This window comes from Micromys minutus, assembly GCF_963924665.1.
Source record: "Micromys minutus genome assembly, chromosome: 2".
Classification (NCBI taxonomy): Eukaryota; Metazoa; Chordata; class Mammalia; order Rodentia; family Muridae; genus Micromys; species Micromys minutus.
This window is the reverse complement of record NC_137971.1, coordinates 46,481,913-46,493,861: the sequence shown is the minus strand read 5'-3', so window position 1 is coordinate 46,493,861 and position 11,949 is coordinate 46,481,913.

Below are 11,949 nucleotides of genomic sequence, written 5' to 3'. Positions count from 1 at the left end.
TCCATCACCCCAGATATTTACCATAGACTGAATTGATGTTAAGAGTACCTAAAAACTTCATTTAGCATTAATCTCATATATTTCAATGTTATTATGATTTTCATGTTATAAGTAGATCTCCTTATTAACACCTCTAATGTTTTATAATTCTCTAATACACATATAGTCTCATCTCATCCTTAAGCTTGGTGACTAGCATTTTGTTGTTTTAAATTCAATATGTAGCTGAATTTGTTTGTAGTAAATTTGTTTTAAATTCAATTTGTAGCTGAATGTAGTTTCTTCTGCTTAGCTTGTGTCATGGAACTTATAAAGCTTGTCTCACTCACTGGTTCTTGTAAAAGATCCTATTACATTTTGATATGTAATTTTCATACTACAGTTTCTTTACTCATTTAGGTTATTTCTCTATCTTGGCAATTTATGCATGATACCACAAGGGGTTTATCTTCATAACATAATTGTCTTCATTGTATACATATTCCAAAGAAAGACTTATAGAGAACTTGGCACTTCTGCTTTTTCTTTCTTTGTTTGTTTTTAATTTATTCACTTTACATCCTGATCTCAGCCCCCTTCCCTCCTCTACTCTCAGTCCCATCCTCACACTCTCCTCCCCAATCTCCCCCATCTCCTGAGAAAAGAGGGACCTCCCATGGGTACCAACCCCTGTCATATCAAGTCACAACAGGACCAAGTGCATTCTGTCCCACTGAGGCCAGACAATGTAGCCTAGCTAGGGGAAAGAGATCCAAAGGCAATAGTGTCAGAGACAACCACAACTCCAACTGTTAGGGGACTCACATAAAGACCGTGTCAGAGACAACCACAACTCCAACTGTTAGGCGACCCACATAAAGACCATCATCTGTAATTAATATGTAGAGGGTCTAGATCCACCCTCTCTGTGCTTTTCGGTTGACAGTTCGGTCTCTGTGAGCCGCCCATGGTTCTAGGTTAGGTGACTCTGTATGTCTTCTTGTGGTGTTCTACACATCTCTGGCTCCATCAATATGTCTCTCAACTCTTCTACAGGACTATCCAAGCTCTCCATGGTGTTTGTGGGTGTGTCTCTGCCTATTTCCATCCACTGCTGAATGAAGCCTCTCAGGAGAGAATTTATGCTAGACTCCTGTGTGTAGGCATAGCCAGAGTATCACTAATAGTGTTAAAGGGTGGCTTTCTACCATGGAATGGGTCTCAAATTGAGTCAGCCATTGGTTGTCCATTCCCTCAAAATCTGCTTTATCCTTATCCCTGTACATTATATAGGCAGGGAAATTCTGGACCAAAGGTTTTCTGGGTGGCTGGTGTCTCCCTCCCTCCACTTGAAGTCCCACCTGGCTATAGGAGGGGTCACTTCAGTCTCCATATTCTCTACTGCTGAGAGTCTCAGCTAGGGTAACCGCATAGACTTCTGGGAGTCTCCTCTCATCCCAGATAACTTGATAGCCCCAAAGACACTCCTCACAAATTTCTACTTTTTATTCAAGCCCTCTCCTACCCCATTTCCTCACACATGATCTCCACCTGAGTTCTCCTCCCCCCGTTTTCTCTTTACATATACTTTGATGCCTATTTTACTTTCCTTTCTGAGTGATATTTAATCATCCTCCCTTGGGCCTTTCTTGTTACTTATCTTCTGTGAATTACAGCATAGTTAACCTGTTCTTTGTAAATGAGTATATACCATACATATCATTCTGGGTCTTGGTTACCTCACTCAGGATGAAATTTTCTACTTCTGTTCATTTGCCTGCAGATTTCATGATGTCCTTGTTTTTAATAACAGAGTATTCCATTATGTAAATGTATCACATTTTTTAATCTTTTTGGAGGGAGGGGAGTGAGGGACATCTGGGTTGTTTTCAGTTTCTGGCTACACAAATAAAGCTGCTATGAACATAGTAAAGCAGATATCCTTGGGGTATGGTAAAAAATCTTTTCGAGAATATGCCAAAGAGTGGTTGGTTCTTGAGGTTTGTTTATTATTCCAAATAAATTTGCAAATTGCTCTTTCTAATGCTCTGAAGAATTGGGTTGAAATTTTGATGGGGATTGTAATGAATTTGTAGATTGCCTTAGGCAAGATGGAGGAGAGAATCTCAGGAGCTGAAGATATCATAGAAATCATAGACACAACAGTCAGATAATATGCAAAAATCAAAAATATTCTAACTCAAAAACTTCAGGAAATTCAGGACACAATGAGAAAACCAAACCTAAGAATAATAGGTGTAGAAGAGGGTGAAGAATATCAACTAAAAGGCACAGTAAATATCTTCAACAAAATTATAGAAGAAAACTTCCCCAACCTAAATAAAGAGATGACCACAGACATACAAAAAGCCTACAGAACCCCAAATAGACTGGATCAGAAAACAAATTCTTCCCAACACATAATAGTCAAAACAAATGATCAAAACAAAGAAAGAATACTAAAAGCAGTAAGAGAAAAAGGACAGGTAACATATAAAGGCAGACCAATCAGAATTACACCAGACTTTTCAACAGAGAATATGAAAGCTAGAAGATCCTGGACTGACATCATATAGACCCCAAGGGAACACAAGTTCCAGCCCGGGATACTATACCCATCAAAACTCTCAATCACCACAGATGGAGAGACCAAGATATTCCAGGACAAAAACAAATTTACACAATATCTGTTCATAAATCCAGCCCTAAAAAGGATAATAGATAGAAAACTCTATCACAAAGAGGTCAACTTCACCTTGGGAAAATCAAGAAACTAAAATTTTTGGTGTCTACTTTCTTGATTTCTTTACATATTTTGGATATTAGCTCTCTGTCAGATATAGAGTTGATGAAGATCTTTTCCAAATCTACAGTTGGCCATTTACCCTATTGATAATGTTCTTTGTCTTACAGAGGCTTTTCAGTTTTATGGGGTCCCATTTATTTATTGTTGATCTTATTGCCTGTGCTATTAGTCTTCTGTTCAGAAAATTGTCTCCTGTACCAATGCAGTCAAGGCTATTCCCTACTTTCTTTTCTAATAGATTTAGTATATTGGTTTTATGTTGAGGTCTTTAATGAACTTGGAATTGAGTTTTGTGCTGGGTCATAAATATGGATCTACTTGCATTATTTTACATGCAAACTTCCAGATAGTTAAACCAGAAATATTTGTTGAAGATGCTTTCATTTTACCACTGTATGATTTTAGCTTCTTTGATAAAAATCAAGCGCCCATAAGTATGTGAGTTTATTTCTGGGTCTTCATTTCTATTTCATTGATCAGCATGTTTGTTTTATGTCAATACATTGTGTTTTTTTTCTTACTACTTCTCTGTAGAATACCTTGAAATAAATGGCAGTGACATTTTCAGAAGTTATTTTATTATATCGGATATTATACAGGATGGTTTTCACTAAATAAGATCAAGAGGAAAGAAGTTGGAAAGACAGAAATAAAAGAATAGCTATTTGCAGAAGATATGATAGTATACACATATATGACCCCCAAATTCTATCAGAGAATTCCTACAGCTGACAAACATATTCAGCAAAGTAGATGGATTCAAAACTAACTGAAAACATCAAGACCCTTCCTTTATATAAACAAGTAATGGCTGAGCAAGGAATTAGGGAAATTTAGGACAATGAGGAAGCAATATTCACAATTGCCACACATAATATACAATGTTTTGGTTTAACTCTAACCAAGCAAGTGAAAGACCTATACAAGAAGAACTTCAAGTATATAAAGAAAGTGTCATTATATGGAAAGATCTCTGTTGCTTATGAATTAGTAGGATTAACACCGTAAAAATGGCCATCTTACCCAAAGCAATCTACAGATCAATGCAATTCCCATCAAAATTTCACCGCATTTTTATAGACCTTGAAAGAACAATTTTTGACTTCCTGTGTCAAAACAAAAAATCCAGTATAGCTAAAACAATTTAGTACAATAAAAGAACTTACAGTGATTCTGTTTCATGAATTCTTTTAAAGTACCCCTCCAATTTCCCATAATGTCTGTACTGATAAACAGTCCTAAAAACCATGCAGAACAGTTCTCCCTTTCCATACCCAAGTCATTAGGTTTTTTATTCTTTAAAAATTTCATGCATGTATACAGTGTGCCCTGATAATATCTGTTTCAACTTCCCCTCTCCAGCTGCCTTTATTTCCCAACAGACCTTCCTCCCAAACATCAAAGAATTAAGAGGCATGTCCAAGGGAAAAGGGGAGTGGACACATTCCTTGTCTTTTGAATAGCTATATGTTTAAGTAAGTGAGCTAAAGAAGAGAGAAGAGAAAGGGTCTGCATCTGGAATTGAGATAAACTTGACACCTCTCCTTTGCTGCAGTTAGCCTTTGTGGTTTGCATAATTGATGGATTTACCCTATTGATGGTAATGTAGTTTTGTTATGAGTTAGTCAAGGCAAGCCATAATGGTTTCAAATCATAAGTGATGGGAATTGATGTGCCTAGAAGACTCAGGATTCCAAAAGAATATAAAAAAGTGTAAGCTTTCATAGTGACATTCCACTGAATGATAGAATACATAAGTTCTTTTGACTATATAATTAGAAAATAGCTACCTATCCCCTTTTTTGATCCTCTAATTTGAGCATCTCTCCTTAGCAAGAACCCGAGAAACTGGGAAATAGTACTGATCAAAAGGACCCCAGACTGTGAAACTTCCCTCTAGAGTAGTTTTAAAATGGCTACCTCAAGGACTCATACAGAAATTTCTGGCAACAATGAAGTGAACAAGAAACTCTTATACACTGCTGGTGGCAATGTAAACTAGTTCAACCACCACAGAACTCAATATACATGTTTTTGAAGGAAATTAAAATTAACTCCACATGTTCCATTCATACTACTTTCAGGGATATACCCAAAGAATCAAAGCTTACTACAGAGATTCACACATACCTATATCTACCACTACACTATTCAAAATAGACAAAGTAGCCATCAATAGAGGAATTAATGAGGGGAATGTGTTATGTACACTTATGACAGAACATTATTTAGTCATTAATAAGAATATTTAACACTTTGCTTTAAAAAATGTGCAAAACTTGATGGAGGTCATTCATGAAAGAGGCAGACCCTAAAGATAATTATTTTATGTCATATCTGAAAGCTTTGAGTGAGAATAAAACAGAGGTTTGTGGGGAGATTTGAAAAAAACAGGAGGAGAAGATAAAAAAGTAGAGGAGGTTAATATAGAATATCATTTACTATTGTGGAAAGTCAAAATGTATTTTACACATTGTGAGAATTTAATAGAGTCCCTTTGTTGAATTTAAAAAGAACAAAAGGTCTGTGAACTAAATACATTTTTATCTTCACCACAGTGGCATTTGTTTCTTGTCTCCGTAAAAGTGAGATTAAGTTGTTTGTTCTCCCTTCTAAGAAGGACTGAAGCATCCACACTTTGCTTTTCCTTATTCTTGAGCTTCATGTGGTCTGTAAATTGTATCTTTAGTATTCCAAAATTTTGGGCTAATATCCACTAAACCCAGACAATATTGAAGATGCCAAGAAGTGCATGCTGACAGGAGCCCAATATAGCTGTCTCCTGACAATTGGACTTAGAACTGAGTTCCCAATGGAGGAGTTAGAAAGGACTGAAGGAGCTGAATGAGTTTTTAACCCCACAGGAAGAACAATACCAACCAGACTCCCCAGAGCTCCCAGGGACTAAACCACTAACCACAGAGTACACAAGGAGTGACCCATGGCTCCAACTACACATGTAGCAAACAATAGCCTTATTGGACATCAGTGGGAGGAGAGACCCTCGGTCCTGTGAAGGCTTGTTTCTCCAGGGTAGGGGAATGCCAGGGCAGAGAGGCAGGCGGGGGGTGAGTGGGTGGGAGGATGGGGGAGCACCCTCATAAAGTCAAGAGGAGTGGGGATGGGATAGGGGGATTCCAAAGGGAAAACTGGGAAATGGGATAACATTTGAAATAAAAGTAAATAAAATATCCTATAAAAAATAAGATTAAAAAAAGAGCTAGTTGTTTGGCCCAGAGAGTAAAGGTGCTTACCAGTGAGCCTGACAATCTGAACTGTGTTCCCCAGGACCCAGGGCATGGTAGAGTGAGAGAACCAATTCCACAAACTGCCTTCTGTCTTCTGCACATGCTGTTGGCCCCTGTCCCTATACCATGTAAAATAATTAGATGTAAGTTTGCCTAAAAGTTACGTTAAGGTTACCAAATCATTGGAAGTTTTACTGTATCCTCAAAATTGGCAGAGCAGAACTACATTTCGCCCTGAGAAATGGGGAATCTTACTTTGATAAAACTGCAGGCAAGTCCCTTTCTGGCATGCATAGAAAAAGAGATATAATATTGAGCTATGAATAAGACCTCCTGTCTTGTTCCTGTTGCAGATATTTAATGATAGGAATGGGAAGGAAGAAAGCAGTGCTTACCTAACTGCCTCTTTTCACCCTGCTGGCTCATGGTACCTTTGATTTGCATTCTAACGGCTTGTGGGGGCAAAGAGCAAGGTGATGTGTAGAAAAATTCAGAGGGCAAATGTCAACCTCTTCTTGCAGAGCCAATTTAAACAGCATGAGGCCAGAAAAGGAGGGAAGAGCTATATTTCAGGAAAGCTGATGACTAGTTTTTGTCAACAAGCTTAGATCAAGGTTCACATTTCCTGTCACAGTTATGACTAGAAGGTTTTGTCAGCAAGCTTAGATTAAGGTCCACATTTCCTGTCTCAGTTCAGTTAATTTCTGGAAGACAGACACCAAAGCTCACTCACTCTTCAGGTTGCCACTGATCCTGGTGTATCGAAAGGGACCTTCACTTTCCAGAAGTCCATTTTTATGAAAAGTGTTGAGACAGCCTTCCAGGTGAGAATTTATCTCAGAGTAGCAGATCTGTAGTATGAAGGAGTTTGGAGGCCAAATGAACACACACAAACTCTAGATCATAAAATGGTTGTATATGATAGACAATGAGTACACTTAGGCTGTTCTTTAAAAATATCTATCATTTTTCTGTCTTTTCTATCATCAGTCTGTCTATCTATTTTTATTGGGGACACATGTGCTACAAACTGCTTGTAAAGAATAGTGGACAGACAACTCTGTAGAGCTGATTCTGTCCTACCATCTTTTGGTGGTCTTTGGAGGTCAAACCAGGAACACCAAGCTTGTGCATAAGCATCTCTGCTTGCTGAGCAATCTTCCCAGGTCAGGGTGTCAGCTGTGCTAGTCAAAAAGATTTTCAGTATCTATTGTCATAAATGTTAGCTGTTTCACTCTGACACACACACACACACACACACACACACACACACACACAGAGGGAGAGAGAGGGGGGGGAGCAATGTGTTTTTTAAAAGGCCATTAATGCTTTTTAACATTTTCATCCTCTCAAGTGAATGATATAAAAATGATCATACTACATGAATCCCAGAATGTGTACCATAAAGTGCCTAAGGGGGGAAATAGCAATTTCACTTGAAGAAACATGTCGAATGCATGTATTCTACAAAAAGTACTTTGTCAAGTGCAATGGAAAATTCTTAGTTGTTTCTTTTGTGTAAGTAAGTGCAGAAATATTGTGTGCTTTGGAAGTGGGTGAATCTAGAACCTGCCATATGAATGTGCTACACCACTGTGCTCATTCCTTCCATTTTCATTACAGGTTAGGTGGGTTTCTCTGCACCTAATAGACAAGAGGTTTATTAAGCTTAAAGTAAGAAAGGAAGCAATACTTCATACCACGATGCTTCAATTATTAATCAGATGGCATGCAAGTTTTATGTTTTGCATCTGAAGACAGCCTCATTTTGAATTTACCTGTTTTTTCTTTAAAACTCATGTTTTTTTAATGCTATTTAGAAGCTATTTCATGTCCTGTCCTGCATATTTTAATTGTTACATTAATACTTTCTCCACATCTGCCCTTACTGTATATTATTTCTTCAGAGGTGGAGTCAGTGCTTTACAGTTATTGTACTTTGTTAGTTTGTATTTTAGATTTGCTTCCCCTATAACTGAAAGTTGAAATTTTATTCAACTGTGTTTTATACCTGTTTGTGTAACTTTATAAAATTCTGTTTAGGGCTGTTCTGTTCTTTTACATTTTTTTCCATAATATTAATTTCTATTCCTTGAATGGCAGGGTCAGCAACTCCAGAGTTCATTTCCAAGTTGACCAGTGCTACTGGCTACAGTGTCTCAGGCTTCTTGAAAAATGGCACTATAAGCATTTGAATCCTATGGCTTTACATCCATCCTGTTTCCTGGACTCCACACTTGGTACTTCCTCAAAATTAGTTCTAAATCACAGCACTCATGAAACCCAGAGATTTGATGCATTAAAATTTTAACATAAGCTATACTGGCATCTTAGTCTCATGTAATTCCTGTAATAGCCAATGGTGCTAAGGAAGCACATGAAAGAGGCAATGCTGAGATCTGGAAAGTCAAGGTGAACAGCCTGACCTCATTCTTTAGTGGTTCATTCTGTTGAAAACATCTAGCCTTTGACTTTTTGGAACTTTAACTGCAATCTGATGAAATGTCTTTTTTTTTCTGTCCCTGCAAGAGAATCAGAAAGCTAGGTGAAGTATGGTATACTCTCAACAAGTATGTGGGGAGGCCTTGAGATGAGAGGTTTGGGGAAATACTCAAGGGGACTACTCTACATCCAACTTATGCCCTGTCATAATTCTTGTGATTTTAATATTTCCTTCATGAAACACAAAAGTTGTAGAAGTAACAGCTACATGTAAACTAGATAGGTTCCCTGAGACAGGGTACTAGTTGCATTTACAGATGATATGTCTTTTGATCTTTGCTGAAACTTGATTATTAGGTGGGATGTTAAGTTCATTGTTCTGTTCTTGGTCTGATTCCATTATGGCTATATGACGGCCTTATCTGATGTTACTTTTCTGTTACAACATTGTTTTCTTCAGTTCTTAAATGTGATGGTTGGTAGTGTTAACTTGGCAGAAATTAGAACCATGTGGAAAATAGACCTACTTAATTCATATAATAATAGACCTATTATAGTCCATATTCCTATGGGGATTATCTTGATTATGTTAATTCTGGATGGGACCGTTCTCCAGGCAAGGAATCCCAGGCTGTATATATAGAAAGAGAGCTAAACACTGTGTGTTCATTTATCCTTCTCTGCTTCTTACGTGTGGAAACAATGAGATCAACTGCTTCACTTTCTCACTGCTGTGACTTCTCTACTATGTTGGTCTGCACTGGGATCAGTGAGACTAAACAAAAACATTGTCATCTCAGTCAATTTTGTTGGGATAATTTATCATAGCAACCAGAGAAGAATCTAAGATAATGAATTACAGAAAATAGAATAGAAAGCTTTGTTTAGATCAATGACCCAGGAGTACCAAAAGAAGTATAAGAGAAAATTGACTCAGTCTTTCTTCTAAAACCCACAATTGGAAGTTTATTGCTTTATGAACCTAATAGTAGTCACCTATTGCTAAGTCAGACTACTTAGCAATGGCAATCAGCACTAGGTGTTGAAAAATCTCGTGTCCTATCTCCACCAAACTGCTTAGATGTCTTCATAGACAAGACAAGTAATCATAGCAACCAAGCAACATACAGCTGTCACCTCAAAGGGAGTAACAGAGAATTCTTGAGTTAAATATGTGTCCACAACCTGGGAATATGTATTCAGCTCACCACAAATAAGATGTTCTGACATAGAAAACATTTCATGAAATCCTATAGTCACATTCCTATAAAGATCATAACTCAAAGCAATTTCCAAGTATGTGGATGAAAACAACATGTAGGCTTGGTCACAGCAAAATGGAGACATCTCTGCTATAGGTCTCAGATGCTATCTGATGAAAATCATAGCTTTTGGGTTAGAAGATGTCAGAGCCTCCTATGTTCATACATTGTCAAAGGTTTTCCTGACCGTTAAAACATCAAAAGAGTCTTATATCAGACACAGAGGTGAGGAAAATGTGGCTACAAGTGTTCTGAAGACAGCTAGAGATAATTTTGGCTCTGAAATTACAATATATCTTTCTCCATGGCCACAGAGCTCTGATTAGTCATCCAGTCTTGTAGAGTATTTAACGTAGGTGTGGTGTTTTCTTGGAGCTTCTATTCACAACTATGCAGCCTGTTCTGGACTTGATTTTAGTCCATTGATCTATTTGTTTATCCTATTGCAAGGTACTCTGTCTTGGTATCTTTAGATTTCTGTTAATGGTAACGCTTACACTTACATAAATTCCATAATCAGTTGTGTCCCATCCCACAAATAGAACCTGGGGGTTTCATGATTGATTATATAAGTATCATTTTTATTTTTGTTTAAATGCGTCTGTGTACATGACATATGAATGGATCCCTTGGAGGTGAAAGGAAGGGGTCAGATCCCTTGGGAGTGGAGGTGCAGGCCAGTGTGAGCTGACATGAATGTGATAAACTGAATGGGGCGCTCTGAAAGAGCAGCTGAAGTGCTGAAACTTCTTTCCCTATCTTCATAACTAAGACTCTCAAGGTTCCCCCTCTGTGCGCCACTGTGGATACTGTCAATGCTATCTTTGACTTTATTGATCCTTCTCTGTCACCATCTCTGCTGCTGACCACATGCTATGTTAAATGTTCTATTGTTTTCATTATTATGAAAACAATTCTGACCACATGCTATGTTAAATGTTCCATTGTTTTCATTATTATGAGTTCTATCTTGGTCATTTAAAGTATTTTTATTCTAAATTTTGTTTTTATTTATTGTTTATGCTAGTTTTCTTTCTTCTTTTCTGTCTCTCTGTATCTGTGTCTCTTGTCTCTGTCTTTATTTTCTTCTCTGTTTCTCTGTCTATGTCTGTCTGTCTCTCTCTCATACACACACACACACACACACACACACACACACACACACACCTCAAACTTCAATCTTCATATACTCAAGTAGTCATTTTCCCCAATGACTTCACTTTCCCTTTCTATCACCCAGTGACTAAAACTGTAAGCTTCTTTAAAAATTAAGCTGATGCAATTGGTTGTGGAGGCCAGAGTCCAGGGCCTCATACATGCTAGACAAGTAGATTGGCAAGTGGACCATTTTTCTAGTTTCTTATTACCTGGGCATTGGTCCTGGAATATATGAGAAAGCATGAACTTGTTAGCAAGCGAGCAAACAGGATTTAGCCATGGTTTCTGCTTCAAGTTCCTGCTTGAGCTTGTGTCCTGACTTTTCTTAGCTATTGACAGTAACTTGCAAGCTGAAACAAAACTGTTCGTTGCTTAAATTGCACTTGGTTAGAGTGTTTTGCCATGATGATAAAGAAAATCAGACTAAAATATTATTTAAATTATGACTATTTTGGGTAGAAAGATAAATTTAGATCCTATTGCTTAAAAGCAGAAAACCTTTCCCCTGCTTTTAAAAACCTACATGATTGCCTTGTTCTGGCCTGGAGCCTGATAGCTTATGCTTGGCCAGTTTCAATGGTAATTCTTTCCAGTGTACCTTCTTCCTGAATTCACTGAGAAGTTCTTTTTCTCTATTCTGAATATCACTGTTTCATTACATAACATTGTTATATAGACTTCCTTCCCTTCTAAATAGTTAGGCTGCAATGGGACCAACATGATGTGGTGAATACTGATTGATCAATTGATTGATTGACTGATTGTAGATGATGCTTACACTTCCACCTCAAATTGAATGAAAAGTAAAACTTGCTTGTGGGGATTGGTTCTCATCTACTATGTGGATCCTGGGATCAAACTTAAATCATCAGCAGGCATCTTTCTCAATGAGCCACCTTGTAAACCTTTACATAGTATTTTCTAGTGTATGTCATAAACTCAAGGAAACTACACAAGAAAATCACAGAACAATGATGGGATGTGAATAGTAGCTGGAATACAACCATAATAAAAGTTTCTTGTTTATATCTAAAACATGTTAAAGAACCCAACA